The sequence below is a fragment of the Heterodontus francisci genome, chromosome 22 (genome assembly GCF_036365525.1).
Source record: "Heterodontus francisci isolate sHetFra1 chromosome 22, sHetFra1.hap1, whole genome shotgun sequence".
Classification (NCBI taxonomy): Eukaryota; Metazoa; Chordata; class Chondrichthyes; order Heterodontiformes; family Heterodontidae; genus Heterodontus; species Heterodontus francisci.
This window is the reverse complement of record NC_090392.1, coordinates 25,928,302-25,955,471: the sequence shown is the minus strand read 5'-3', so window position 1 is coordinate 25,955,471 and position 27,170 is coordinate 25,928,302.

The following is a 27,170-nucleotide window of genomic DNA, read 5'->3' as shown; positions in this document are numbered from 1 at the left end:
GATTCAGAAAGTTTCAGAGAGCTTAAGAGAGTTTCAGAGAGTGTCAGAAAATTTCAGATAGTGTCAGAGAGTGTCAGAATGTGTCAGCAGGTATCAGAGAGCCTCAGAGAGAGTCAGAGAGTGTCAGTGAGTGTCAGAGAGTGTCAGAGAGTGTCAGAGAGTTTCAGGGAGTGTCTGAGAGTGTCAGAGAGTGCCAGAGAGTTTCAGAGAGTGCCAGAGAGTTTCAAGGAGTTTCAGAGATTGTCAGAGAGTGTCAGAGAGTTTCAGAGAGTGTCAGAGAGTTTCAGATAGTTTCAGAGAGTGTCAGCGAATTTCAGAGTGTGTCACAGAGTGTCAGAGAGTTTCAGAGAGTTTCTGAGTGTTTCTGAGTCTCAGAGAGTTTCAGAAAGTTTCAGAGAGCTTCAGAGAGTTTCAGAAAATGTCAGATAGTGTCAGAGAGTTTCAGAGAGTGTCACAGAGTGTCAGAGTGTTCCAGAGAGCTTCCTGGAGTTTCAGAGAGTGTCAGAGATTTTCAGACTGTTTCAGAGACTTTCAGAGAGTGTCAGAGAGTTTTAGAGAGAGTCAGACAGTGTCTGAAAGTGTCAAAGCGTGTCAAAGAGTTTCAGAGAGTGTCAGAGAGTTTCAGAGAGTGTCAGCGAGTTTCAGAGACTTTCTGAGAGTCTCGGAGAGTGCCAGAGAGTTTTTGAGAGTTGCTGAGTGTGTCGGAGTGTGTCTGAGAGTGTCAGAGAGTTTCTGAGAGTGTCACAGAGTGTCAGAGAGTTTCAGAGATTGTCAGAGAGTTTCAGAGATGTTCAGAGAGTGTCAGAGAGTGTCAGAAAGTTTCAGAGAGTGTCTGAGACTGTCAGAGAGTGTCAGAGTGTCTCAGAGAGTGTCACAGAGTTTCAGAGAGGGTCAGAGATTTTCAGAGAGTTTCAGAGATCTTCAGAGAGAGTCAGAGAGTGCCAGAAAATTTCAGAGAGTGTCACAGAGTGTCAGAGAGCTTCAGAGAGATTCAAAGAGTGTCACTGAGTGTCAGTGAGAGTCAGAGAGTTTCAGAGAGTGTCAGAGAGTGTCAGAGAGTTTCAGAAAGTGTCAGAGAGTGTCAGAGAGTTTCAGAGATGTTCAGAGAGTTTCAGAGAGTGTCAGAAAGTTTCAGAGAGAGTCAGAGAGTGTCAGAATGTGTCAGCGAGTATCAGTGAGTGTCAGAGAGAGTCAGAGAGTGTCAGTGAGTGTCAGAGAGTGTCAGAGAGTGTCAAAGAGTTTCAGAGAGATTCAGAGAGTGTCAGAGAGTGTCGGAGAGTATCAGAGAGGGCCAGAGAGAGTCAGAGAGTGTCAGAGAGTGTCAGAGAGTTTCTGAGAGATACAGCGAGTGTCAGCGAGTTTCAGATAGTTTCAGAGAGTGTCATAGAGTTTCAGGGAGTGTCTGAGAGTGTCAGAGAGTGCCAGAGAGTTTCAGAGAGTGCCAGAGAGTTTCAAGGAGTTTCAGAGATTGTCAGAGAGTGTCAGAGAGTTTCAGAGATTGTCAGAGAGTGTCAGAGAGTTTCTGAGAGATACAGCGAGTGTCAGAGAGTTTCAGATAGTTTCAGAGAGTGTCAGCGAATTTCAGAGAGTGTCACAGAGTGTCAGAGAGTTTCAGAGAGTTTCAGAGAGTGTCAGAGAATTTCAGAGAGTGTCACAGAGTGTCAGAGAGTGTCAGAGAGTTTCAGAAAGTTTCTGAGTGTTTCTGAGTCTCAGAGAGTTTCAGAAAGTTTCAGAGAGCTTCAGAGAGTTTCAGAGAGTTTCAGAAAATTTCAGATAGTATCAGAGATTTTCAGAGAGTGTCACAGAGTGTCAGAGTGTTCCAGAGAGCTTCCTGGAGTTTCAGAGAGTGTCAGAGATTTTCAGACTGTTTCAGAGACTTTCAGAGAGTGTCAGAGAGTTTTAGAGAGAGTCAGACAGTGTCTGAAAGTGTCAAAGAGTGTCAAAGAGTTTCAGAGAGTGTCAGAGAGTTTCAGAGAGTGTCAGAGAGTTTCAGAGACTATCTGAGAGTCTCGGAGAGTGCCAGAGAGTTTCTGAGAGTTTCTGAGTGTGTCGGAGTGTCAGAGAGTTTCAGAGATTGTCAGAGAGTTTCAGAGATGTTCAGAGAGTTTCAGAGAGTGTCAGAAAGTTTCAGAGAGAGTCAGAGAGTGTCAGAGAGTGTCAGAGAGTCTCTGAGAGTTTCACAGAGTTGCAGAGAGTGTCAGAGAGTTTCCGAGAGTTTCAGAACGTGTCAGATAGTGTCAGAGAGTTTCAGAAAGTGTCAGAGAGTGTCAGAGATTTTCAGAGAGTTTCAGAGATCTTCAGAGAGAGTCGGAGAGTGCCAGAAAGTTTCAGAGAGTGTCACAGAGTGTCAGAGAGCTTCAGAGAGATTCAAAGAGTGTCACAGAGTGTCAGTGAGAGTCAGAGAGTTTCAGAGAGTGTCATAGAGTGTCAGAGAGTTTCAGAAAGTGTCAGAGAGTGTCAGAGAGTTTCAGAGATGTTCAGAGAGTGTCAGAGAGTGTCAGAAAGTTTCAGAGAGAGTCAGAGAGTGTCAGAATGTGTCAGCGAGTATCAGAGAGTGTCAGAGAGAGTCAGAGAGTGTCAGTGAGTGTCAGAGAGTGTCAGAGAGTGTCAAAGAGTTTCAGAGAGAGTCAGAGAGTGTCAGAGAGTGTCGGAGAGTATCAGAGAGGGCCAGAGAGAGTCAGAGAGTGTCAGAGAGTGTCAGAAAGATTCAGAAAGTGTCAGAGAGTGTCAGAGAGTTTCAGCAAGTGTCAGAGAGTGTCAGAGTGTGTCAGAGAGTGTCTGAGAGTGTCAGAGAGTGTCTGAGAGTGTCAGAGAGTGCCAGAGAGTTTCAGAGAGTGCCAGAGAGTTTCAAGAAGTTTCAGAGATTGTCAGAGAGTGTCAGAGAGTTTCAGAGAGTGTCAGAGAGTTTCTGAGAGATACAGCGAGTTTCAGCGAGTTTCAGATAGTTTTAGAGAGTGTCAGAGAGTTTCAGGGAGTGTCTGAGAGTGTCAGAGAGTGTCAGAGAGTGCCAGAGAGTTTCAGAGAGTGCCAGAGAGTTTCAAGGAGTTTCAGAGATTGTCAGAGAGTGTCAGAGAGTTTCAGAGAGTGTCAGAGAGTGTCAGAGAGTTTCTGAGAGATACAGCGAGTGTCAGAGAGTTTCAGATAGTTTCAGAGAATGTCAGCGAATTTCAGAGAGTGTCACAGAGTGTCAGAGAGTTTCAGAGAGTTTCAGAGAGTGTCAGAGAATTTCAGAGAGTGTCACAGAGTGTCAGAGAGTGTCAGAGAGTTTCAGAGAGTTTCTGAGTGTTTCTGAGTCTCAGAGAGTTTCAGAAAGTTTCAGAGAGCTTCAGAGAGTTTCAGAGAGTTTCAGAAAATTTCAGATAGTATCAGAGAGTTTCAGAGAGTGTCACAGAGTGTCAGAGTTTTCCAGAGAGCTTCCTGGAGTTTCAGAGAGTGTCAGAGATTTTCAGACTGTTTCAGAGACTTTCAGAGAGTGTCAGAGTGTTTTAGAGAGAGTCAGACAGTGTCTGAAAGTGTCAAAGAGTGTCAAAGAGTTTCAGAGAGTGTCGGAGAGTTTCAGAGAGTGTCGGAGAGTTTCAGAGACTTTCTGAGAGTCTCGGAGAGTGCCAGAGATTTTCTGAGAGTTTCTGAGTGTGTTGGAGTGTGTCTGAGAGTGTCAGAGAGTTTCTGAAAGTGTCACAGAGTGTCAGAGAGTTTCAGAGATTGTCAGAGAGTTTCATAGATGTTCAGAGAGTGTCAGAGAGTGTCAGAAAGTTTCAGAGAGAGTCAGAGAGTGTCAGAGAGTGTCAGAGAGTCTCTGAGAGTTACACAGAGTTGCAGAGAGTATCAGAGAGTTTCCGAGAGTTTCAGAACGTGTCAGCTAGTGTCAGAGAGTTTCAGAAAGTGTCAGAGAGTGTCAGAGAGTGTCAGAGATTTTCAGAGAGTTTCAGAGATCTTCAGAGAGAGTCAGAGAGTGCCAGAAAGTTTCAGAGAGTGTCACAGAGTGTCAGAGAGCTTCAGAGAGATTCAAAGAGTGTCACAGAGTGTCAGTGAGAGTCAGAGAGTTTCAGAGAGTGTCAGAGAGTGTCAGAGAGTTTCAGAAAGTGTCAGAGAGTGTCAGAGAGTTTCAGAGATGTTCAGAGAGTGTCAGAGAGTGTCAGAAAGTTTCAGAGAGAGTCAGAGAGTGTCAGAATGTGTCAGCGAGTATCAGAGAGTGTCAGAGAGAGTCAGAGAGTGTCAGTGAGTGTCAGAGAGTGTCAGAGAGTGTCAAAGAGTTTCAGAGACAGTCAGAGAGTGTCAGAGAGTGTCGGAGAGTATCAGAGAGGGCCAGAGAGAGTCAGAGAGTGTCAGAGAGTGTCAGAAAGATTCAGAAAGTGTCAGAGAGTGTTAGAGAGTTGCAGTAAGTGTCAGAGAGTGTCAGAGTGTGTCAGAGAGTGTCTGAGAGTGTCAGAGAGTGTCTGAGAGTGTCAGAGAGTGCCAGAGAGTTTCAGAGAGTGCCAGAGAGTTTCAAGAAGTTTCAGAGATTGTCAGAGAGTGTCAGAGAGTTTCAGAGAGTGTCAGAGAGTGTCAGAGAGTTTCTGAGAGATACAGCGAGTTTCAGCGAGTTTCAGATAGATTTAGAGAGTGTCAGAGAGTTTCAGGGAGTGTCTGAGAGTGTCAGAGAGTGTCAGAGAGTGCCAGAGAGTTTCAGAGAGTGCCAGAGAGTTTCAAGGAGTTTCAGAGATTGTCAGAGAGTGTCAGAGAGTTTCAGGGAGTGTCAGAGAGTGTCAGAGAGTTTCTGAGAGATACAGCGAGTGTCAGAGAGTTTCAGATAGTTTCAGAGAATGTCAGCGAATTTCAGAGAGTGTCACAGAGTGTCAGAGAGTTTCAGAGAGTTTCAGAGAGTGTCAGAGAATTTCAGAGAGTGTCACAGAGTGTCAGAGAGTTTCAGAGAGTTTCTGAGTGTTTCTGAGTCTCAGAGAGTTTCAGAAAGTTTCAGAGAGCTTCAGAGAGTTTCTGAGAGTTTCAGAAAATTTCAGATAGTATCAGAGAGTTTCAGAGAGTGTCACAGAGTGTCAGAGTGTTCCAGAGAGCTTCCTGGAGTTTCAGAGAGTGTCAGAGATTTTCCGAGAGTTTCAGAACGTGTCAGCTAGTGTCAGAGAGTTTCAGAAAGTGTCAGAGAGTGTCAGAGAGTGTCTGAGACTGTCAGAGAGTGTCAGAGTGTCTCAGAGAGTGCCACAGAGTTTCAGAGAGGGTCAGAGATTTTCAGAGAGTTTCAGAGATCTTCAGAGAGAGTCAGAGAGTGCCAGAAAGTTTCAGAGAGTGTCACAGAGTGTCAGTGAGAGTCAGAGAGTTTCAGAGAGTGTCAGAGAGTGTCAGAGAGTTTCAGAAAGTGTCAGAGAGTGCCAGAGAGTTTCTGAGAGTTTCTGAGTGTGTCGGAGTGTGTCCGAGAGTGTTAGAGAGTTTCAGAGATGTTCAGAGAGTGTCAGAGAGTGTCTGAAAGTTTCAGAGAGTGTCAGAGAGTGTCAGAATGTGTCAGCGAGTATCAGAGAGTGTCAGAGAGAGTCAGAGTGTGTCAGAGAGTGTCAGTGAGTGTCAGAGAGTGTCGAAGAGTTTCAGAGAGAGTCGGAGAATGTAAGAGTGTGTCGGAGTGCGTCTGAGAGTGTCACAGAGTGTCAGAGAGTGTAGAGATTTTCAAAGTGTTTCAGAGATGTTCAGAGAGTGTCGGAGAGTGTCAGAGAGTCTCAGAGAGTGTCGAAGAGTTTCAGAGAGAGTCAGAGAGTGTCAGAGAGTGTCAGAGAGTATCAGAGAGGGCCAGAAAGAGTGCGAGAGTGTCAGAGAGTGTCAGAAAGATTCAGAAAGTGTCAGAGAGTGTCAGAGAGTTTCAGTAAGTGTCAGAGAGTGTCAGAGTGTGTCTGAGAGTGTCAGAGAGTGTCTGAGAGTGTCAGAGAGTGACAGAGTGTTTCAGAGAGTTTCAGAGAGTATCAGAGAGTGTCACAGAGTGTCAGAGTGTTCCAGAGAGCTTCCTGGAGTTTCAGAGAGTGTCAGAGATTTTCAGACTGTTTCAGAGACTTTCAGAGAGTGTCAGAGTGTTTTAGAGAGAGTCAGACAGTGTCTGAAAGTGTCAAAGAGTGTCAAAGAGTTTCAGGGAGTGTCTGAGAGTGTCAGAGAGTGTCAGAGAGTGCCAGAGAGTTTCAGAGAGTGCCAGAGAGTTTCAAGGAGTTTCAGAGATTGTCAGAGAGTGTCAGAGAGTTTCAGAGAGTGTCAGAGAGTGTCAGAGAGTTTCTGAGAGATACAGCGAGTGTCAGAGAGTTTCAGATAGTTTCAGAGAATGTCAGCGAATTTCAGAGAGTGTCACAGAGTGTCAGAGAGTTTCAGAGAGTTTCAGAGAGTGTCAGAGAATTTCAGAGAGTGTCACAGAGTGTCAGAGAGTGTCAGAGAGTTTCAGAGAGTTTCTGAGTGTTTCTGAGTCTCAGAGAGTTTCAGAAAGTTTCAGAGAGCTTCAGAGAGTTTCAGAGAGTTTCAGAAAATTTCAGATAGTATCAGAGAGTTTCAGAGAGTGTCACAGAGTGTCAGAGTGTTCCAGAGAGCTTCCTGGAGTTTCAGAGAGTGTCAGAGATTTTCAGACTGTTTCAGAGACTTTCAGAGAGTGTCAGAGTGTTTTAGAGAGAGTCAGACAGTGTCTGAAAGTGTCAAAGAGTGTCAAAGAGTTTCAGAGAGTGTCGGAGAGTTTCAGAGAGTGTCGGAGAGTTTCAGAGACTTTCTGAGAGTCTCGGAGAGTGCCAGAGATTTTCTGAGAGTTTCTGAGTGTGTCGGAGTGTGTCTGAGAGTGTCAGAGAGTTTCTGAAAGTTTCACAGAGTGTCAGAGAGTTTCAGAGATTGTCAGAGAGTTTCATAGATGTTCAGAGAGTGTCAGAGAGTGTCAGAAAGTTTCAGAGAGAGTCAGAGAGTGTCAGAGAGTGTCAGAGAGTCTCTGAGAGTTACACAGAGTTGCAGAGAGTATCAGAGAGTTTCCGAGAGTTTCAGAACGTGTCAGCTAGTGTCAGAGAGTTTCAGAAAGTGTCAGAGAGTGTCAGAGAGTGTCTGAGACTGTCAGAGAGTGTCAGAGTGTCTCAGAGAGTGCCACAGAGTTTCAGAGAGGGTCAGAGATTTTCAGAGAGTTTCAGAGATCTTCAGAGAGAGTCAGAGAGTGCCAGAAAGTTTCAGAGAGTGTCACAGAGTGTCAGTGAGAGTCAGAGAGTTTCAGAGAGTGTCAGAGAGTGTCAGAGAGTTTCAGAAAGTGTCAGAGAGTGCCAGAGAGTTTCTGAGAGTTTCTGAGTGTGTCGGAGTGTGTCCGAGAGTGTTAGAGAGTTTCAGAGATGTTCAGAGAGTGTCAGAGAGTGTCTGAAAGTTTCAGAGAGTGTCAGAGAGTGTCAGAATGTGTCAGCGAGTATCAGAGAGTGTCAGAGAGAGTCAGAGTGTGTCAGAGAGTGTCAGTGAGTGTCAGAGAGTGTCGAAGAGTTTCAGAGAGAGTCGGAGAATGTAAGAGTGTGTCGGAGTGCGTCTGAGAGTGTCACAGAGTGTCAGAGAGTGTAGAGATTTTCAAAGAGTTTCAGAGATGTTCAGAGAGTGTCGGAGAGTGTCAGAGAGTCTCAGAGAGTGCCGAAGAGTTTCAGAGAGAGTCAGAGAGTGTCAGAGAGTGTCAGAGAGTATCAGAGAGGGCCAGAGAGAGTGCGAGAGTGTCAGAGAGTGTCAGAAAGATTCAGAAAGTGTCAGAGAGTGTCAGAGAGTTTCAGTAAGTGTCAGAGAGTGTCAGAGTGTGTCTGAGAGTGTCAGAGAGTGTCTGAGAGTGTCAGAGAGTGACAGAGTGTTTCAGAGAGTTTCAGAGAGTATCAGAGAGTGTCAGAGAGTGTCTGAGAGATACAGCGAGTGTCAGAGAGTTTCAGATAGTTTCAGAGAGTGTCAGAGAGTTTCAGAGAGTGTCAGAGAGTGTCAGAGAGTTTCTGAGAGATTGTGAGTTTGTCAGAGAGAGTCAGAGATTGTCAGCGAATTTCAGAGAGTGTCACAGAGTGTCAGAGAGCTTCAGAGAGTTTCAGAGAGTGTCAGAGAATTTCAGAGAGTGTCACAGAGTATCAGAGAGTGTCAGAGAGTGTCAGAGAGATTCAGAAAGTTTCAGAGAGCTTAAGAGAGTTTCAGAGAGTGTCAGAAAATTTCAGATAGTGTCAGAGAGTGTCAGAATGTGTCAGCAGGTATCAGAGAGTGTCAGAGAGAGTCAGAGAGTGTCAGTGAGTGTCAGAGAGTGTCAGAGAGTGTCAGAGAGTGTCAAAGAGTTTCAGAGAGAGTCAGAGAGTGCAAGAGAGTGTCGGAGATTATCAGAGAGGGCCAGAGAGAGTCAGAGAGTGTCGGAGAGTGTCAGAAAGATTCAGAAAGTGTCAGAGAGTGTCAGAGAGCGTCTGAGAGTGTCAGAGAGTGTCTGAGAGTGTCAGAGAGTGCCAGAGAGTTTCAGAGAGAGTCAGTGAGTTTCAAGGAATTTCAGAGATTGTCAGAGAGTTTCAGAGAGTGTCAGAGAGTTTCTGAGAGATACAGCAAGTGTCAGAGAGTTTCAGGGAGTGTCTGAGAGTGTCAGAGTGTGTCTGAGAGTGTCAGAGAGTGTCTGAGAGTGTCAGAGAGTGACAGAGCGTTTCAGAGAGTTTCAGAGAGTATAAGAGAGTGTCAGAGAGTGTCTGAGAGATACAGCGAGTGTCAGAGAGTTTCAGATAGTTTCAGAGAGTGTCAGAGAGTTTCAGAGAGTGTCTGAGAGTGTCAGAGAGTGTCAGAGAGTTTCTGAGAGATTGTGAGTTTGTCAGAGAGTGTCAGAGATTGTCAGCGAATTTCAGAGAGTGTCACAGAGTGTCAGAGAGTTTCAGAGAGTTTCAGAGAGTGTCAGAGAATTTCAGAGAGTGTCACAGAGTATCAGAGAGTGTCAGAGAATGTCAGAGAGATTCAGAAAGTTTCAGAGAGCTTAAGAGAGTTTCAGAGAGTGTCAGAAAATTTCAGATAGTGTCAGAGAGTGTCAGAATGTGTCATCAGGTATCAGAGAGCGTCAGAGAGAGTCAGAGAGTGTCAGTGAGTGTCAGAGAGTGTCAGAGAGTGTCAGAGAGTGTCGGAGAGTATCAGAGAGGGCCAGAGAGAGTCAGAGAGTGTCGGAGAGTGTCAGAGAGTTTCAGTAAGTGTCAGAGAGGGTCAGAGAGTGTCTGAGAGTGTCAGAGAGTGTCTGAGAGTGTCAGAGAGTGCCAGAGAGTTTCAGAGAGTGCCAGAGAGTTTCAAGGAGTTTCAGAGATTGTCAGAGAGTGTCAGTGAGTGTCAGAGAGTGTCAGAGAGTGTCAGAGAGTGTCAGAGAGTGTCAAAGCGTTTCAGAGAGAGTCAGAGAGTGCAAGAGAGTGTCGGAGAGTATCAGAGAGGGCCAGAGAGAGTCAGAGAGTGTCGGAGAGTGTCAGAAAGATTCAGAAAGTGTCAGAGATTGTCAGAGAGCGTCTGAGAGTGTCAGAGAGTGTCTGAGAGTGTCAGAGAGTGCCAGAGAGTTTCAGAGAGTGTCAGAGAGTTTCTGAGAGATACAGCGAGTGTCAGAGAGTTTTAGATAGTTTCAGAGAGTGTCAGAGAGTTTCAGGGAGTGTCTGAGAGTGTCAGAGTGTGTCTGAGAGTGTCAGAGAGTGTCTGAGAGTGTCAGAGAGTGAAAAGAAGTTTCAGAGAGTTTCAGAGAGTATCAGAGAGTGTCAGAAAGTGTCTGAGAGATACAGCGAGTGTCAGAGAGTTTCAGATAGTTTCAGAGAGTGTCAGAGAGTTTCAGAGAGTGTCTGAGAGTGTCAGAGAGTGTCAGAGAGTTTCTGAGAGATTGTGAGTTTGTCAGAGAATGTCAGAGATTGTCAGCGAATTTCAGAGAGTGTCACAGAGTGTCAGAGAGTTTCAGAGAGTTTCAGAGAGTGTCAGAGAATTTCAGACAGTGTCACAGAGTATCAGAGAGGGCCAGAGAGAGTGCGAGAGTGTCAGAGAGTGTCAGAAAGATTCAGAAAGTGTCCGAGAGTGTCAGAGAGTTTCAGTAAGTGTCAGAGAGTGTCAGAGTGTGTCTGAGAGTGTCTGAGAGTGTCAGAGAGTGTCTGAGAGTGTCAGAGAGTGACAGAGAGTTTCAGAGAGTTTCAGAGAGTGTCAGAGAGTGTCAGAGAGTGTCTGAGAGATACAGCGAGTGTCAGAGAGTCTCAGAGAGTGTCGAAGAGTTTCAGAGAGAGTCAGAGAGTGTCAGAGAGAATCAGAGAGGGCCAGAGAGATTGCGAGAGTGTCAGAGAGTGTCAGAAAGATTCAGAAAGTGTCAGAGAGTGTCAGAGAGTTTCAGTAAGTGTCAGAGAGTGTCAGAGTGTGTCTGAGAGTGTCTGAGAGTGTCAGAGAGTGTCTGAGAGTGTCAGAGAGTGTAAGAGAGTGTCAGAAAGTTTCAGAGAGAGTCAGAGTGTGTCCGAGAGTGTCAGAGAGTCTCTGAGAGTTTCACAGAGTTGCAGAGAGTGTCAGAGAGTTTCCGAGAGTTTCAGAACGTGTCAGATAGTGTCAGAGAGTTTCAGAAAGTGTCAGAGAGTGTCTGAGACTGTCAGAGAGTGTCAGAGTGTCTCAGAGTGTGTCACAGAGTTTCAGAGAGGGTCAGAGATTTTCAGAGAGTTTCAGAGATCTTCAGAGAGAGTCAGAGAGTGCCAGAAAATTTCAGAGAGTGTCACAGAGTGTCAGAGAGCTTCAGAGAGATTCAAAGAGTGTCACAGAGTGTCAGTGAGAGTCAGAGAGTTTCAGAGAGTGTCAGAGAGTGTCAGAGAGTGTCAGAGAGTTTCAGAAAGTGTCAGAGAGTGTCAGAGAGTTTCAGAAAGTGTCAGAGAGTGTCAGAGAGTGTCTAGGACTGTCAGAGAGTGTCAGAGTGTCTCAGAGTGTGTCACAGAGTTTCAGAGACTTTCTGAGAGTGTCAGAGAGTGCCAGAGAGTTTCTGAGAGTTTCTGAGTGTGTCGGAGTGTGTCCGAGAGTGTTCGAGAGTTTCAGAGATGTTCAGAGAGTGTCAGAGAGTGTCTGAAAATTTCAGAGAGTGTCACAGAGTGTCAGAGAGCTTCAGAGAGATTCAAAGAGTGTCACAGAGTGTCAGTGAGAGTCAGAGAGTTTCAGAGAGTGTCAGAGAGTGTCAGAGAGTGTCAGAGAGTGTCAGAGAGTTTCAGAACGTGTCAGAGAGTGTCAGAGAGTTTCAGAGACTTTCTGAGAGTGTCAGAGAGTGCCAGAGAGTTTCTGAGAGTTTCTGAGTGTGTCGGAGTGTGTCCGAGAGTGTTCGAGAGTTTCAGAGATGTTCAGAGAGTGTCAGAGAGTGTCTGAAATTTTCAGAGAGTGTCAGAGAGTGTCAGAATGTGTCAGCGAGTATCACAGAGTGTCAGAGAGTCAGAGTGTGTCAGAGAGTGTCAGTGAGTGTCAGAGAGTGTCGAAGAGTTTCAGAGAGAGTCGGAGAGTGTAAGAGTGTGTCGGAGTGCGTCTGAGAGTGTCACAGAGTGTCAGAGTGTGTCAGAGATTTTCAGAGAGTTTCAGAGATGTTCAGAGAGTGTCAGAGAGTATCAGAAAGTTTCAGAGAGAGTCAGAGAGTGTCAGAATGTGTCAGCGAGTATCAGAGAGTGTCAGAGAGAGTCAGAGAGTGTCAGAGAGTGTCAGAGAGTCTCAGAGAGTGTCGAAGAGTTTCAGAGAGAGTCAGAGAGTGTCAGAGAGTGTCAGAGAGTATCAGAGAGGGCCAGAGAGAGTGCGAGAGTGTCAGAGAGTGTCAGAAAGATTCAGAAAGTGTCAGAGAGTGTCAGAGAGTTTCAGTAAGTGTCAGAGAGTGTCAGAGTGTGTCTGAGAGTGTCTGAAAGTGTCAGAGAGTGTCTGAGAGTGTCAGAGAGTGACAGAGAGTTTCAGAGAGTTTCAGAGAGTGTCAGAAAGTTTCAGAGAGAGTCAAAGAGTGTCACAGAGTGTCAGTGAGAGTCAGAGAGTTTCAGATAGTGTCAGAGAGTGTCAGAATGTGTCAGCAGGTATCAGAGAGCGTCAGAGAGAGTCAGAGAGTGTCAGTAAGTGTCAGAGAGTGTCAGAGAGTGTCAGAGAGTGTCGGAGAGTATCAGAGAGGGCCAGAGAGAGTCAGAGAGTGTCGGAGAGTGTCAGAAAGATTCAGAAAGTGTCAGAGAGTGTCAGAGAGTTTCAGTAAGTGTCAGAGAGGGTCAGAGAGTGTCTGAGAGTGTCAGAGAGTGTCTGAGAGTGTCAGAGAGTGCCAGAGAGTTTCAGAGAGTGCCAGAGAGTTTCAAGGAGTTTCAGAGATTGTCAGAGAGTGTCAGAGAGTTTCAGAGAGTGTCAGAGAGTGTCAGAGTGTTTCTGAGAGATACAGCGAGTGTCAGAGAGTTTCAGATAGTTTCAGAGAGTGTCAGAGAGTTTCAGAGAGTGTCTGAGAGTGTCAGAGAGTGTCAGAGAGTTTCTGAGAGATTGTGAGTTTGTCAGAGAGTGTCAGAGATTGTCAGCGAATTTCAGAGAGTGTCACAGAGTGTCAGAGAGTTTCAGAGAGTGTCAGAGAATTTCAGAGAGTGTCACAGAGAATCAGAGAGTGTCAGAGAATGTCAGAGAGATTCAGAAATTTTCAGAGAGCTTAAGAGAGTTTCAGAGAGTGTCAGAAAATTTCAGATAGTGTCAGAGAGTGCCAGAATGTGTCAGCAGGTATCAGAGAGTGTCAGAGAGAGTCAGAGAGTGTCAGTGAGTGTCAGAGAGTGTCAGAGAGTGTCAGAGAGTGTCAAAGAGTTTCAGAGAGAGTCAGAGAGTGTAAGAGAGTGTCGGAGAGTATCAGAGAGGGCCAGAGAGAGTCTGAGAGTGTCGGAGAGTGTCAGAAAGATTCAGAAAGTGTCAGAGAGTGTCAGTGAGTTTCAGTAAGTGTCAGAGAGTGTGAGAGAGTGTCTGAGAGTGTCAGAGAGTGTCTGAGAGTGTCAGAGAGTGCCAGAGAGTTTCAGAGAGTGCCAGAGAGTTTCAAGGAGTTTCAGAGATTGTCAGAGAGTGTCAGAGAGTTTCAGAGAGTGTCAGAGAGTGTCAGAGAGTTTCTGAGAGATACAGCGAGTGTCAGAGAGTTTCAGATAGTTTCAGAGAGTGTCAGAGAGTTTCAGGGAGTGTCTGAGAGTGTCAGAGAGTGCCAGAGACTTTCAGAGAGTGCCAGAGAGTTTCAAGGAGTTTCAGAGATTGTCAGAGAGTGTCAGAGAGTTTCAGAGAGTGTCAGAGAGTGTCAGAGAGTTTCTGAGAGATACAGCGAGTGTCAGAGAGTTTCAGATAGTTTCAGAGAGTGTCAGCGAATTTCAGAGAGTGTCACAGAGTGTCAGAGAGTTTCAGAGAGTTTCTGAGTGTTTCTGAGTCTCAGAGAGTTTCAGAAAGTTTCAGAGAGCTTCAGAGAGTTTCAGAGAGTTTCATAAAATGTCAGATAGTGTCAGAGAGTTTCAGAGAGTGTCACAGAGTGTCAGAGTGTTCCAGAGAGCTTCCTGGAGTTTCAGAGAGTGTCAGAGATTTTCAGACTGTTTCAGAGACTTTCAGAGAGTGTCAGAGAGTTTTGGAGAGAGTCAGACAGTGTCTGAAAGTGTCAAAGCGTGTCAAAGAGTTTCAGAGAGTGTCAGAGAGTTTCAGAGAATGTCAGAGAGTTTCAGAGACTTTCTGAGAGTCTCGGAGAGTGCCAGAGAGTTTCTGAGAGTTTCTGAGTGTGTCGGAGTGTGTCTGAGAGTGTCAGAGAGTTTCTGAGAGTGTCACAGAGTGTCAGAGAGTTTCAGAGATTGTCAGAGAGTTTCAGAGATGTTCAGAGAGTGTCAGAGAGTGTCAGAAAGTTTCAGAGAGAGTCAGAGAGTGTCCGAGAGTGTCAGAGAGTCTCTGAGAGTTTCACAGAGTTGCAGAGAGTGTCAGAGAGTTTCCGAGAGTTTCAGAACGTGTCAGATAGTGTCAGAGAGTTTCAGAAAGTGTCAGAGAGTGTCAGAGAGTGTCTGAGACTGTCAGAGAGTGTCAGAGTGTCTCAGAGAGTGTCACAGAGTTTCAGAGAGGGTCAGAGTTTTTCAGAGAGTTTCAGAGATCTTCAGAGAGAGTCAGAGAGTGCCAGAAATTTTCAGAGAATGTCACAGAGTGTCAGAGAGCTTCAGAGAGTGTCAGAGTGTGTCAGAGAGTGTCAGAGAGTTTCAGAGAGTGTCAGAGAGTTTCAGAGACTTTCTGAGAGTCTCGGAGAGTGCCAGAGAATTTCTGAGTGTGTCGGAGTGTGTCTGAGAGTGTCAGAGAGTTTCTGAGAGTGTCACAGAGTGTCAGAGAGTTTCAGAGATTGTCAGAGAGTTTCAGAGATGTTCAGAGAGTGTCAGAGAGTGTCAGAAAGTTTCAGAGAGAGTCAGAGAGTGTCCGAGAGTGTCAGAGAGTCTCTGAGAGTTTCACAGAGTTGCAGAGAGTGTCAGAGAGTTTCCGAGAGTTTCAGAACGTGTCAGATAGTGTCAGAGAGTTTCAGAAAGTGTCAGAGAGTGTCAGAGAGTGTCTGAGACTGTCAGAGAGTGTCAGAGTGTCTCAGAGTGTGTCACAGAGTTTCAGAGAGGGTCAGAGATTTTCAGAGAGTTTCAGAGATCTTCAGAGAGAGTTAGAGAGTGCCAGAAAATTTCAGAGAGTGTCACAGAGTGTCAGAGAGCTTCAGAAGATTCAAAGAGTGTCACAGAGTGTCAGTGAGAGTCAGAGAGTTTCAGAGAGTGTCAGAGAGTGTCAGAGAGTGTCAGAGAGTTTCAGAGAGTTTCAGAAAGTGTCAGAGAGTGTCAGAGAGTTTCAGAGACTTTCTGAGAGTGTCAGAGAGTGTCAGAGAGTGCCAGAGAGTTTCTGAGAGTTTCTGAGTGTGTCGGAGTGTGTCCGAGAGTGTTCGAGAGTTTCAGAGATGTTCAGAGAGTGTCAGAGAGTGTCTGAAATTTTCAGAGAGTGTCAGAGAGTGTCAGAATGTGTCAGCGAGTATCAGAGAGTGTCAGAGAGGGTCAGAGTGTGTCAGAGAGTGTCAGTGAGTTTCAGAGAGTGTCGAAGAGTTTCAGAGAGAGTCGGAGATTGTAGGAGTGTGTCGGAGTGCGTCTGAGAGTGTCAGAGAGTTTCTGAGAGTGTCACAGAGTGTCAGAGAGTGTCAGAGATTTTCAGAGAGTTTCAGAGATGTTCAGAGAGTGTCAGAGAGTATCAGAAAGTTTCAGAGAGAGTCAGAGAGTGTCAGAATGTGTCAGCGAGTATCAGAGAGTGTCAGAGAGAGTCAGAGAGTGTCAGAGAGTGTCAGAGAGTCTCAGAGAGTGTCGAAGAGTTTCAGAGAGAGTCAGAGAGTGTCAGAGAGTGTCAGAGAGTATCAGAGAGGGCCAGAGAGAGTGCGAGAGTGTCAGAGAGTGTCAGAAAGATTCAGAAAGTGTCCGAGAGTGTCAGAGAGTTTCAGTAAGTGTCAGAGAGTGTCAGAGTGTGTCTGAGAGTGTCTGAGAGTGTCAGAGAGTGTCTGAGAGTGTCAGAGAGTGACAGAGAGTTTCAGAGAGTTTCAGAGAGTGTCAGAGAGTGTCAGAGAGTGTCTGAGAGATACAGCGAGTGTCAGAGAGTCTCAGAGAGTGTCGAAGAGTTTCAGAGAGAGTCAGAGAGTGTCAGAGAGAATCAGAGAGGGCCAGAGAGAGTGCGAGAGTGTCAGAGAGTGTCAGAAAGATTCAGAAAGTGTCAGAGAGTGTCAGAGAGTTTCAGTAAGTGTCAGAGAGTGTCAGAGTGTGTCTGAGAGTGTCTGAGAGTGTCAGAGAGTGTCTGAGAGTGTCAGAGAGTGTAAGAGAGTGTCAGAAAGTTTCAGAGAGAGTCAGAGTGTGTCCGAGAGTGTCAGAGAGTCTCTGAGAGTTTCACAGAGTTGCAGAGAGTGTCAGAGAGTTTCCGAGAGTTTCAGAACGTGTCAGATAGTGTCAGAGAGTTTCAGAAAGTGTCAGAGAGTGTCAGAGAGTGTCTGAGACTGTCAGAGAGTGTCAGAGTGTCTCAGAGTGTGTCACAGAGTTTCAGAGAGGGTCAGAGATTTTCAGAGAGTTTCAGAGATCTTCAGAGAGAGTCAGAGAGTGCCAGAAAATTTCAGAGAGTGTCACAGAGTGTCAGAGAGCTTCAGAGAGATTCAAAGAGTGTCACAGAGTGTCAGTGAGAGTCAGAGAGTTTCAGAGAGTGTCAGAGAGTGTCAGAGAGTGTCAGAGAGTTTCAGAAAGTGTCAGAGAGTGTCAGAGAGTTTCAGAAAGTGTCAGAGAGTGTCAGAGAGTGTCTGAGACTGTCAGAGAGTGTCAGAGTGTCTCAGAGTGTGTCACAGAGTTTCAGAGACTTTCTGAGAGTGTCAGAGAGTGCCAGAGAGTTTCTGAGAGTTTCTGAGTGTGTCGGAGTGTGTCCGAGAGTGTTCGAGAGTTTCAGAGATGTTCAGAGAGTGTCAGAGAGTGTCTGAAAATTTCAGAGAGTGTCACAGAGTGTCAGAGAGCTTCAGAGAGATTCAAAGAGTGTCACAGAGTGTCAGTGAGAGTCAGAGAGTTTCAGAGAGTGTCAGAGAGTGTCAGAGAGTGTCAGAGAGTGTCAGAGAGTTTCTGAGAGATACATCGAGTGTCAGAGAGTTTCAGATAGTTTCAGAGAGTGTCAGCGAATTTCAGAGAGTGTCACAGAGTGTCAGAGAGTTTCAGAGAGTTTCAGAGATTGTCAGAGAATTTCAGAGAGTGTCACAGAGTGTCAGAGAGCTTCAGAGAGATTCAAAGAGTGTCACAGAGTGTCAGTGAGAGTCAGAGAGTTTCAGAGAGTGTCAGAGAGTGTCAGAGAGTGTCAGAGAGTTTCAGAACGTGTCAGAGAGTGTCAGAGAGTTTCAGAGACTTTCTGAGAGTGTCAGAGAGTGCCAGAGAGTTTCTGAGAGTTTGTGAGTGTGTCGGAGTGTGTCCGAGAGTGTTCGAGAGTTTCAGAGATGTTCAGAGAGTGTCAGAGAGTGTCTGAAATTTTCAGAGAGTGTCAGAGAGTGTCAGAATGTGTCAGCGAGTACCACAGAGTGTCAGAGAGTCAGAGTGTGTCAGAGAGTGTCAGTGAGTGTCAGAGAGTGTCGAAGAGTTTCAGAGAGAGTCGGAGAGTGTAAGAGTGTGTCGGAGTGCGTCTGAGAGTGTCAGAGAGTTTCTGAGAGTGTCACAGAGTGTCAGAGTGTGTCAGAGATTTTCAGAGAGTTTCAGAGATGTTCAGAGAGTGTCAGAGAGTATCAGAAAGTTTCAGAGAGAGTCAGAGAGTGTCAGAATGTGTCAGCGAGTATCAGAGAGTGTCAGAGAGAGTCAGAGAGTGTCAGAGAGTGTCAGAGAGTCTCAGAGAGTGTCGAAGAGTTTCAGAGAGAGTCAGAGAGTGTCAGAGAGTGTCAGAGAGTATCAGAGAGGGCCAGAGAGAGTGCGAGAGTGTCAGAGAGTGTCAGAAAGATTCAGAAAGTGTCAGAGAGTGTCAGAGAGTTTCAGTAAGTGTCAGAGAGTGTCAGAGTGTGTCTGAGAGTGTCTGAAAGTGTCAGAGAGTGTCTGAGAGTGTCAGAGAGTGACAGAGAGTTTCAGAGAGTTTCAGAGAGTGTCAGAGAGTGTCAGAGAGTGTCTGAGAGATACAGCGAGTGTCAGAGAGTTATAGATAGTTTCAGAGAGTGTCAGAGAGTTTCAGAGAGTGTCTGAGAGTGTCAGAGATTGTCAGAGAGTTTCTGAGAGATTGTGAGTTTGTCAGAGTGTGTCAGAGATTGTCAGCGAATTTCAGAGAGTGTCACAGAGTGTCAGAGAGTTTCAGAGAGTTTCAGAGAGTGTCAGAGAATTTCAGAGATTGTCACAGAGTATCAGAGAGTGTCAGAGAATGTCAGAGAGATTCAGAAAGTTTCAGAGAGCTTAAGAGCGTTTCAGAGAGTGTCAGAAAATTTCAGATAGTGTCAGAGAGATTCAGAGAGTGTCAGAGAGTTTCAGAGAGCTTCCTGGAGTTTCAGAGAGTGTCAGAGATTGTCAGACAGTTCCAGAGAGTTTCAGAGATTGTCAGAGAGTTTCAGAGAGAGTCAGACAGTGTCTGAGAGTGTCAAAGAGTGCCAAATAGTTTCAGAGAGTATCAGAGAGTTTCAGAGAGTGTCAGAGAGTTTCTGAGAGTTTCTGAGAGTGCCAGAGTGTGTCAGAGAGTGTCAGAGAGTGTCACAGAGTGTCAGAGAGCTTCAGAGAGATTCAGAGAGTGTCAGAGAGTGTCTGAGAGTGTCTGAGAGTGTCACAGAGTTGCAGAGTGTGTCAGAGAGTATCCGAGAGTTTCAGAAAGTGTCAGATTGTGTCAGAGAGTTTCAGAAAGTGTCAGAGAGTGTCAGAGAGTGTTTCAGAGTGTCAGAGAGTGTCAGAGATTTTCAGAGAGTTTCAGAGATCTTCAGAGAGAGTCAGAGAGTGCCAGAAAGTTTCAGAGAGTGTCACAGAGTGTCAGAGAGCTTCAGAGAGATTCAGAGAGTGTCACAGAGTGTCAATGAGAGTCAGAGAGTTTCAGAGAGTGTCAGTGAGTGTCAGAGAGTGTCAGTGAGTTTCAGAACGTGTCAGAGACTGTCAGAGAGTTTCAGAGACTTTCTGAGAGTGTCAGAAAGTGCCAGAGAGTTTCTGAGAGTTTCTGAGTGTTTCGGAGTGTGTCAGTGAGTGTCAGAGAGTTTCTGAGAGTGTCACAGAGTGTCAGAGAGTGTCAGAGATTTTCAGAGAGTTTCAGAGATGTTCAGGGAGTGTCATAGAGTGTCAGAAAGTTTCAGAGAGAGTCAGAGAGTGTCAGAGAGATTCAGAGAGTTTCAGAGAGTGTCAGAGAGTGTCACAGAGTTGCAGAGTGTGTCAGAGAGTGTCCGAGAGTTTCAGAAAGTGTCAGATAGTGTCAGAGAGTTTCAGAAAGTGTCAGAGAGTGTCAGAGAGTGTCAGAAAGTTTCAGAGAGAGTCAGAGAGTGTCAGAATGTGTCAGCGAGAATCAGAGAGTGTCAGAGAGAGTCAGAGTGTCAGTGAGTGTCAGAGAGTGTCAGAGAGTGTCGAAGAGTTTCAGAGAGATTCAGAGAGTGTCAGAGAGTGTCGGAGAGTATCAGAGAGGGCCAGAGAGAGTCAGAGAGTGTCAGAGAGTGTCAGAAAGATTCAGAAAGTGTCAGAGACAGTCAGAGAGTTTCAGTAAGTGTCAGAGAGTGTCTGAGAGTGTCAGAGAGTGTCTGAGAGTGTCAGAGATTGTCAGAGAGTTTCAGAGAGTGCCAGAGAGTTTCAAGGAGTTTCAGAGAGTGTCAGAGAGTGTCAGAGAGTTTCAGAGAGTGTCAGAGAGTGTCAGAGAGTGTCAGAGAGTGTCTGAGAGATACAGCGAGTGTCAGAGAGTTTCAGTGACTTTCAGAGATGTTCAGAGAGTTTCAGAGATCTTCAGTGAGAGTCAGAGAGTACCAGAAAGTTTCAGAGAGTGTCACAGAGTGTCAGAGAGCTTCAGAGAGATTCAGATAGTGTCAGAGAGTGTCAGAGAGTCTCTGAGAGTTTCACAGAGTTGCAGAGAGTGTCAGAGAGTTTCCGAGAGTTTCAGAACGTGTCAGATAGTGTCAGAGAGTTTCAGAAAGTGTCAGAGAGTGTCAGAGAGTGTCTGAGACTGTCAGAGAGTGTCAGAGTGTCTCAGAGAGTGTCAGAGAGTTTCAGAGAGGGTCAGAGATTTTCAGAGAGTTTCAGAGATCTTCAGAGAGAGTGTCAGAGAGTGCCAGAAAATTTCAGAGAGTGTCACAGAGTTTCAGAGAGTTTCAGAGAGATTCACAGAGTGTCAGTGAGAGTCAGAGAGTTTCAGAGAGTGTCAGAGAGTGTCAGAGAGTGTCAGAGAGTTTCAGAAAGTGTCAGAGAGTGTCAGAGTTTCAGAGACTTTCTGAGAGTGTCAGAGAGTGCCAGAGAGTGCCAGAGAGTTTCTGAGAGTTTCTGAGTGTGTCGGAGTGTGTCCGAGAGTGTTAGAGAGTTTCAGAGATGTTCAGAGAGTGTCAGAGAGTGTCTGAAATTTTCAGAGAGTGTCAGAGAGTGTCAGAGAGAGTCAGAGAGTGTCAGAGAGTGTCAGTGAGCGACAGAGAGTGTCGAAGAGTTTCAGAGAGAGTCGGAGAGTGTAAGAGTGTGTCGGAGTGCGTCTGAGAGTGTCAGAGAGTGTCAGAGATTTTCAGAGAGTTTCAGAGATGTTCAGAGAGTGTCAGAGAGTGTCAGAACGTTTCAGAGAGAGTCAGAGAGTGTCAGAATGTGTCAGCGAGTATCAGAGAGTGTCAGAGAGTGTCAGAGAGTCTCAGAGAGTGTCGAAGAGTTTCAGAGAGAGTCAGAGAGTGTCAGAGAGTTTCAGAGAATATCAGAGAGGGCCAGAGAGAGTGCGAGAGTGTCAGAGAGTGTCAGAAAGATTCAGATAGTGTCAGAGAGTGTCAGAGAGTTTCAGTAAGTGTCAGAGAGTGTCAGAGTGTGTCTGAGAGTGTCTGAGAGTGTCAGAGAGTGTCTGAGAGTGTCAGAGAGTGACAGAGAGTTTCAGAGAGTTTCAGAGAGTGTCAGAGAGTGTCAGAGAGTGTCTGAGAGATACAGCGAGTGTCAGAGAGTTTCAGATAGTTTCAGAGAGTGTCAGAGAGTTTCAGAGAGTGTCACAGAGTGTCAGAGAGTGTCAGAGAGTGTCAGAGATTTTCAGAGAGTTTCAGAGATGTTCAGGGAGTGTCATAGAGTGTCAGAAAGTTTCAGAGAGAGTCAGAGAGTGTCAGAGAGATTCAGAGAGATTCAGAGAGTGTCAGAGAGTGTCACAGAGTTGCAGAGTGTGTCAGAGAGTGTCCGAGAGTTTCAGAAAGTGTCAGATAGTGTCAGAGAGTTTCAGAAAGTGTCAGAGAGTGTCAGAGAGTGTCAGAAAGTTTCAGAGAGAGTCAGAGAGTGTCAGAATGTGTCAGCGAGAATCAGAGAGTGTCAGAGAGAGTCAGAGAGTGTCAGTGAGTGTCAGAGAGTGTCAGAGAGTGTCGAAGAGTTTCAGAGAGATTCAGAGAGTGTCAGAGAGTGTCGGAGAGTATCAGAGAGGGCCAGAGAGAGTCAGAGAGTGTCAGAGAGTGTCAGAAAGATTCAGAAAGTGTCAGAGACAGTCAGAGAGTTTCAGTAAGTGTCAGAGAGTGTCTGAGAGTGTCCGAGAGTGTCTGAGAGTGTCAGAGATTGTCAGAGAGTTTCAGAGAGTTTCAGAGAGTGCCAGAGAGTTTCAAGGAGTTTCAGAGAGTGTCAGAGAGTGTCAGAGAGTTTCAGAGAGTGTCAGAGAGTGTCAGAGAGTGTCTGAGAGATACAGCGAGTGTCAGAGAGTTTCAGTGACTTTCAGAGATGTTCAGAGAGTTTCAGAGATCTTCAGTGAGAGTCAGAGAGTACCAGAAAGTTTCAGAGAGTGTCACAGAGTGTCAGAGCGCTTCAGAGAGATTCAGAGAGTGTCAGAGAGTGTCAGAGAGTCTCTGAGAGTTTCACAGAGTTGCAGAGAGTGTCAGAGAGTTTCCGAGAGTTTCAGAACGTGTCAGATAGTGTCAGAGAGTTTCAGAAAGTGTCAGAGAGTGTCAGAGAGTGTCGGGGACTGTCAGAGAGTGTCAGAAATTTTCAGAGAGTGTCACAGAGTGTCAGAGAGCTTCAGAGAGATTCACAGAGTGTCAGTGAGAGTCAGAGAGTTTCAGAGAGTGTCAGAGAGTGTCAGAGAGTGTCAGAGAGTTTCAGAAAGTGTCAGAAAGTGTCAGAGAGTTTCAGAGACTTTCTGAGAGTGTCAGAGAGTGCCAGAGAGTGCCAGAGAGTTTCTGAGAGTTTCTGAGTGTGTCGGAGTGTGTCCGAGAGTGTTAGAGAGTTTCAGAGATGTTCAGAGAGTGTCAGAGAGTGTCTGAAATTTTCAGAGAGTGTCAGAGAGTGTCAGAGAGAGTCAGAGTGTGTCAGAGAGTGTCAGTGAGTGTCAGAGAGTGTCGAAGAGTTTCAGAGTGAGACGGAGAGTGTAAGAGTGTGTCGGAGTGCGTCTGAGAGTGTCAGAGAGTGTCAGAGATTTTCAGAGAGTTTCAGAGATCTTCAGAGAGTGTCAGAACGTTTCAGAGAGAGTCAGAGAGTGTCAGAATGTGTCAGCGATTATCAGAGAGTGTCAGAGAGAGTCAGAGAGTGTCCGAGAGTGTCAGAGAGTATCAGAGAGGGCCAGAGAGTGTCAGAGAGATTCAGAAAGTTTCAGAGAGCTTAAGAGCGTTTCAGAGAGTGACAGAAAATGTCAGATAGTGTCAGAGAGTTTCAGAGAGTGTCAGAGAGTTTCAGAGAGCTTCCTGGAGTTTCAGAGAGTGTCAGAGATTGTCAGAGAGTTTCAGAGAGAGTCAGACAGTGTCTGAGAGTGTCAAAGAGTGTCAAATAGTTTCAGAGAGTTTCAGAGAGTGTCAGAGAGTTTCAGAGACTTTCTGAGAGTGTCAGAGAGTGCCAGAGAGTTTCTGAGAGTTTCTGAGTGTGTCAGAGAGTGTCAGAGAGTGTCACAGAGTGTCACAGAGTGTCAGAGAGCTTCAGAGAGATTCAGAGAGTGTCAGAGAGTGTCTGAGAGTGTCTGAGAGTGTCACAGAGTTGCAGAGTGTGTCAGAGAGTGTCCGAGAGTTTCAGAAATTGTCAGATAGTGTCAGAGAGTTTCAGAAAGTGTCAGAGAGTGTCAGAGAGTGTTTCAGAGTGTCAGAGAGTGTCAGAGAGTTTCAGAGAGTGTCAGAGAGTGTCAGAGAGTGTCTGAGAGTGTCAGAGAGTGTCCGAGAGTTTCAGAAAGTGTCAGATAGTGTCAGAGAGTTTCAGAAAGTGTCAGAGAGTGTCAGAGAGTGTTAGTGAGTGTCAGACTGTCTCAGAGAGTGTCACAGAGTTTCAGAGAGTGTCAGAGATTTTCAGAGAGTTTCACAGATCTTCAGAGAGTGTCAGAGAGTGTCAGAAAGTTTCAGAGAGAGTCAGAGAGTGTCAGAATGTGTCAGCGAGAATCAGAGAGTGTCAGAGAGAGTCAGAGAGTGTCAGTGAGTGTCAGAGAGTGTCAGAGAGTGTCAAAGAGTTTCAGAGAGATTCAGAGAGTGTCAGAGAGTGTCGGAGAGTATCAGAGAGGGCCAGAGAGAGTCACAGAGTGTCAGAGAGTGTCAGAAAGATTCAGAAAGTGTCAGAGACAGTCAGAGAGTTTCAGTAAGTGTCAGAGTCTGTCAGAGAGTGTCTGAGAGTGTCAGAGAGGGTCTGAGAGTGTCAGAGAGTGTCAGAGAGTTTCAGAGAGTTTCAGAGAGTGCCAGAGAGTTTCAGGGAGTTTCAGAGAGTGTCAGAGAGTGTCAGAGAGTGTCAGAGATTTTCAGAGAGTGTCAGAGAGTTTCAGAGAGTGTCAGAGAGTGTCAGAGAGCTTCAGAGAGATTCAAAGATTGTCACAGAGTGTCAGTGAGAGTCAGAGAGTTTCAGAGAGTGTCAGAGAGTGTCAGAGAGTGTCAGAGAGTTTCAGAAAGTGTCAGAGAGTGTCAGAAAGTTTCAGAGACTTACCGAGAGTGTCAGAGAGTGCCAGAGAGTTTCTGAGAGTTTCTGAGTGTGTCGGAGTGTGTCTGAGAGTGTTAGAGAGTTTCAGAGATGTTCAGAGAGTGTCGGAGAGTGTCAGAAAGTTTCAGAGAGTGTCAGAGAGTGTCAGAATGTGTCAGCGAGTATCAGAGAGTGTCAGAGAGAGTCAGAGGGTGTCAGAGAGTGTCAGAGAGTGTCGAAGAGTTTCAGAGAGAGTCAGAGAGTGTCAGAGAGTGTCGGAGAGTATCAGAGAGGGCCAGAGAGACTGCGAGAGTGTCAGCGAGTGTCAGAAAGATTCAGAAAGTGTCAGATTGTGTCAGAGAGTTTCAGTAAGTGTCAGAGAGTGTCAGAGAGTGTCTGAGAGTGTCAGAGAGTGTCTGAGAGTGTCAGAGAGTGTCAGAGAGTGTCAGAGAGTGTCTGAGAGATACAGCGAGTGACAGAGAGTTTCAGATAGTTTCAGAGAGTGTCAGAGAGTTTCAGAGAGTGTCTGAGAGTGTCAGAGAGTGTCAGAGAGTTTCTGAGAGATTGTGAGTTAGTCAGAGAGTGTCAGAGATTGTCAGCGAATTTCAGAGAGTGTCACAGAGTGTCAGAGAGTTTCAGAGAGTTTCAGAGAGTGTCAGAGAATTTCAGAGAGTGTCACAGAGTGTCAGAGTGTTTCACAGAGTTTCAGAGAGTGTCAGAGAATTTCAGAGAGTGTCACAGAGTGTCAGAGAGTGTCAGAGACTTTCAGACTATTTCAGAGATTTTCAGAGAGTGTCAGAGAGTTTCAGAGAGAGTCAGACAGTGTCTGAGAGTGTCAAAGAGTGTCAAAGAGATTCAGAGATTGTCAGAGAGTTTCAGAGAGTGTCAGAGAGTTTCAGAGACTTTCTGAGAGTGTCAGAGAGTGCCAGAGAGTTTACGAGAGTTTCTGAGTGTGTCGGAGTGTGTCTAAGAGTGTCAGAGAGTTTCTGAGAGTGTCACACAGTGTCAGAGAGTTTCAGAGATTTTCAGAGAGTTTCGGAGATGTTCAGAGAGTGTCAGAGAGTGTCGGAAAGTTTCAGAGAGAGTCAGAGAGTGTCAGAGAGTGTCAGAGAGTGTCTGAGAGATACAGCGAGTGTCAGAGAGTTTCAGATAGTTTCAGAGAGTGTCAGAGAGTTTCAGAGAGTGTCTGAGAGTGTCAGAGAGTGTCAGAGAGTTTCTGAGAGATTGTGAGTTAGTCAGAGAGTGTCAGAGATTGTCAGCGACTTTCAGAGAGTGTCACAGAGTGTCAGAGAGTTTCAGAGAGTTTCAGAGAGTGTCAGAGAATTTCAGAGAGTGTCACAGAGTGTCAGAGTGTTTCACAGAGTTTCAGAGAGTGTCAGAGAATTTCAGAGAGTGTCACAGAGTGTCAGAGAGTGTCAGAGATTTTCAGACTATTTCAGAGATTTTCAGAGAGTGTCAGAGAGTTTCAGAGAGAGTCAGACAGTGTCTGAGAGTGTCAAAGAGTGTCAAAGAGATTCAGAGATTGTCAGAGAGTTTCAGAGAGTGTCAGAGAGTTTCAGAGACTTTCTGAGAGTGTCAGAGAGTGCCAGAGAGTTTACGAGAGTTTCTGAGTGTGTCGGAGTGTGTCTAAGAGTGTCAGAGAGTTTCTGAGAGTGTCACAGAGTGTCAGAGAGTTTCAGAGATTTTCAGAGAGTTTCGGAGATGTTCAGAGAGTGTCAGAGAGTGTCGGAAAGTTTCAGAGAGAGTCAGAGAGTGTCAGAGAGTGTCAGAGAGTCTGTGAGAGTTTCACAGAGTTGCAGAGTGTGTCAGAGAGTGTCTGAGAGTTTCAGAAAGTGTCAGATAGTGTCAGAGAGTTTCAGAAAGTGTCAGAGAGTGTCAGAGAGTGTCTGAGAGTGTCTGAGAGTGTCAGAGAGTGTCAGAGTGTTTCAGAGAGTTTCACATAGTTTCAGAGAGTGTCAGAGATTTTCAGAGAGTTTCAGAGATCTTCAGAGAGAGTCAGAGAGTGCCAGAAAGTTTCAGAGAGTGTCACAGAGTGTCAGAGAGCTTCAGAGAGATTCAAAGATTGTCACAGAGTTTCAGTGAGAGTCAGAGAGTTTCAGAGAGTGTCAGAGAGTGTCAGAGAGTGTCAGAGAGTTTCAGAAAGTGTCAGAGAGTGTCAGAAAGTTTCAGAGACTTACCGAGAGTGTCAGAGAGTGCCAGAGAGTTTCTGAGAGTTTCTGAGTGTGTCGGAGTGTGTCTGAGAGTGTTAGAGAGTTTCAGAGATGTTCAGAGAGTGTCAGAGAGTGTCAGAAAGTTTCAGAGAGTGTCAGAGAGTGTCAGAATGTGTCAGCGAGTATCAGAGAGTGTCAGAGAGAGTCAGAGAGTGTCAGAGAGTGTCAGAGAGTGTCGAAGAGTTTCAGAGAGAGTCAGAGAGTGTCAGAGAGTGTCGGAGAGTATCAGAGAGGGCCAGAGAGAGTGCGAGAGTGTCAGCGAGTGTCAGAAAGATTCAGAAATTGTCAGATTGTGTCAGACAGTTTCAGTAAGTGTCAGAGAGTGTCAGAGAGTGTCTGAGAGTGTCAGAGAGTGTCTGAGAGTGTCAGAGAGTGTCAGAGAGTTTCAGAGAGATACAGCGAGTGTCAGAGAGTTTCAGATAGTTTCAGAGAGTGTCAGAGATTTTCAGAGAGTGTCTGAGAGTGTCAGAGAGTGTCAGAGAGTTTCTGAGAGATTGTGAGTTTGTCAGAGAGTGTCAGAGATTGTCAGCGAATTTCAGAGAGTGTCACAGAATGTCAGAGAGTTTCAGAGAGTGTCAGAGAATTTCAGAGAGTGTCACAGAGTATCAGAGAGTGTCAGAGAGTGTCAGAGAGTTTCAGAAAGTTTCAGAGAGCTTAAGAGAGTTTCAGAGAGTGTCAGAAAATTTCAGATAGTGTCAGAGAGTTTCAGAGTGTGTCACAGAGTGTTAGAGAGTTTCAGAGAGCTTCCTGGAGTGCCAGAGAGTGTCAGAGATTGTCAGACAGTTTCAGAGAGTTTCAGAGAGTTTCAGAGAGTTTCACAGAGAGTCAGGCAGTGTCTGAGAGTGTCAAAGAGTTTCAGAGAGTTTCAGAGAGTGTCAGAGAGTTTCAGAGACTTTCTGAGAGTGTCAGAGAGTGCCAGAGAGTTTCTGAGAGTTTCTGAGTGTTTCGGAGTGTGTCTGAGAGTGTCAGAGAGTTTCTGAGCGTGTCACAGAGTATCAGAGAGTTTCAGAGATTTTCACAGAGTTTCAGAGATGTTCAGAGAGTGTCAGAGAGTATCAGAAAGTTTCAGAGAGAGTCAGAGAGTGTCAGGGAGTTTCAGAGAAATTCAGAGAGTGTCAGAGATTGTCAGAGAGTGTCACAGAGTGTCAGAGAGTTTCAGAGAGACTCAGAGAGTGTCAGAGAGTGTCTGAGAGTGTCTGAGAGTGTCACAGAGTTGCAGAGTGTGTCAGAGAGTGTCCGAGAGTTTCAGAAAGTGTCAGATAGTGTCAGAGAGTTTCAGAAAGTGTCTGAGAGTGTCAGAGAGTGTCAGAGTGTCTCAGAGAGTGTCACAGAGTTTCAGAGAGTGTCAGAGATTTTCACAGAGTTTCAGAGATCTTCAGAGAGAGTCAGAGAGTGCCAGAAAGTTTCAGAGATTGTCACAGAGTGTCAGAGAGCTTCAGAGAGATTCAGAGAGTTTCACAGAGTTTCAGTGAGAGTCAGATAGTTTCAGAGAGTGTCAGTGAGTGTCAGAGAGTGTCAGAGAGTGTCAGAATGTGTCAGCGAGTATCAGAGAGTG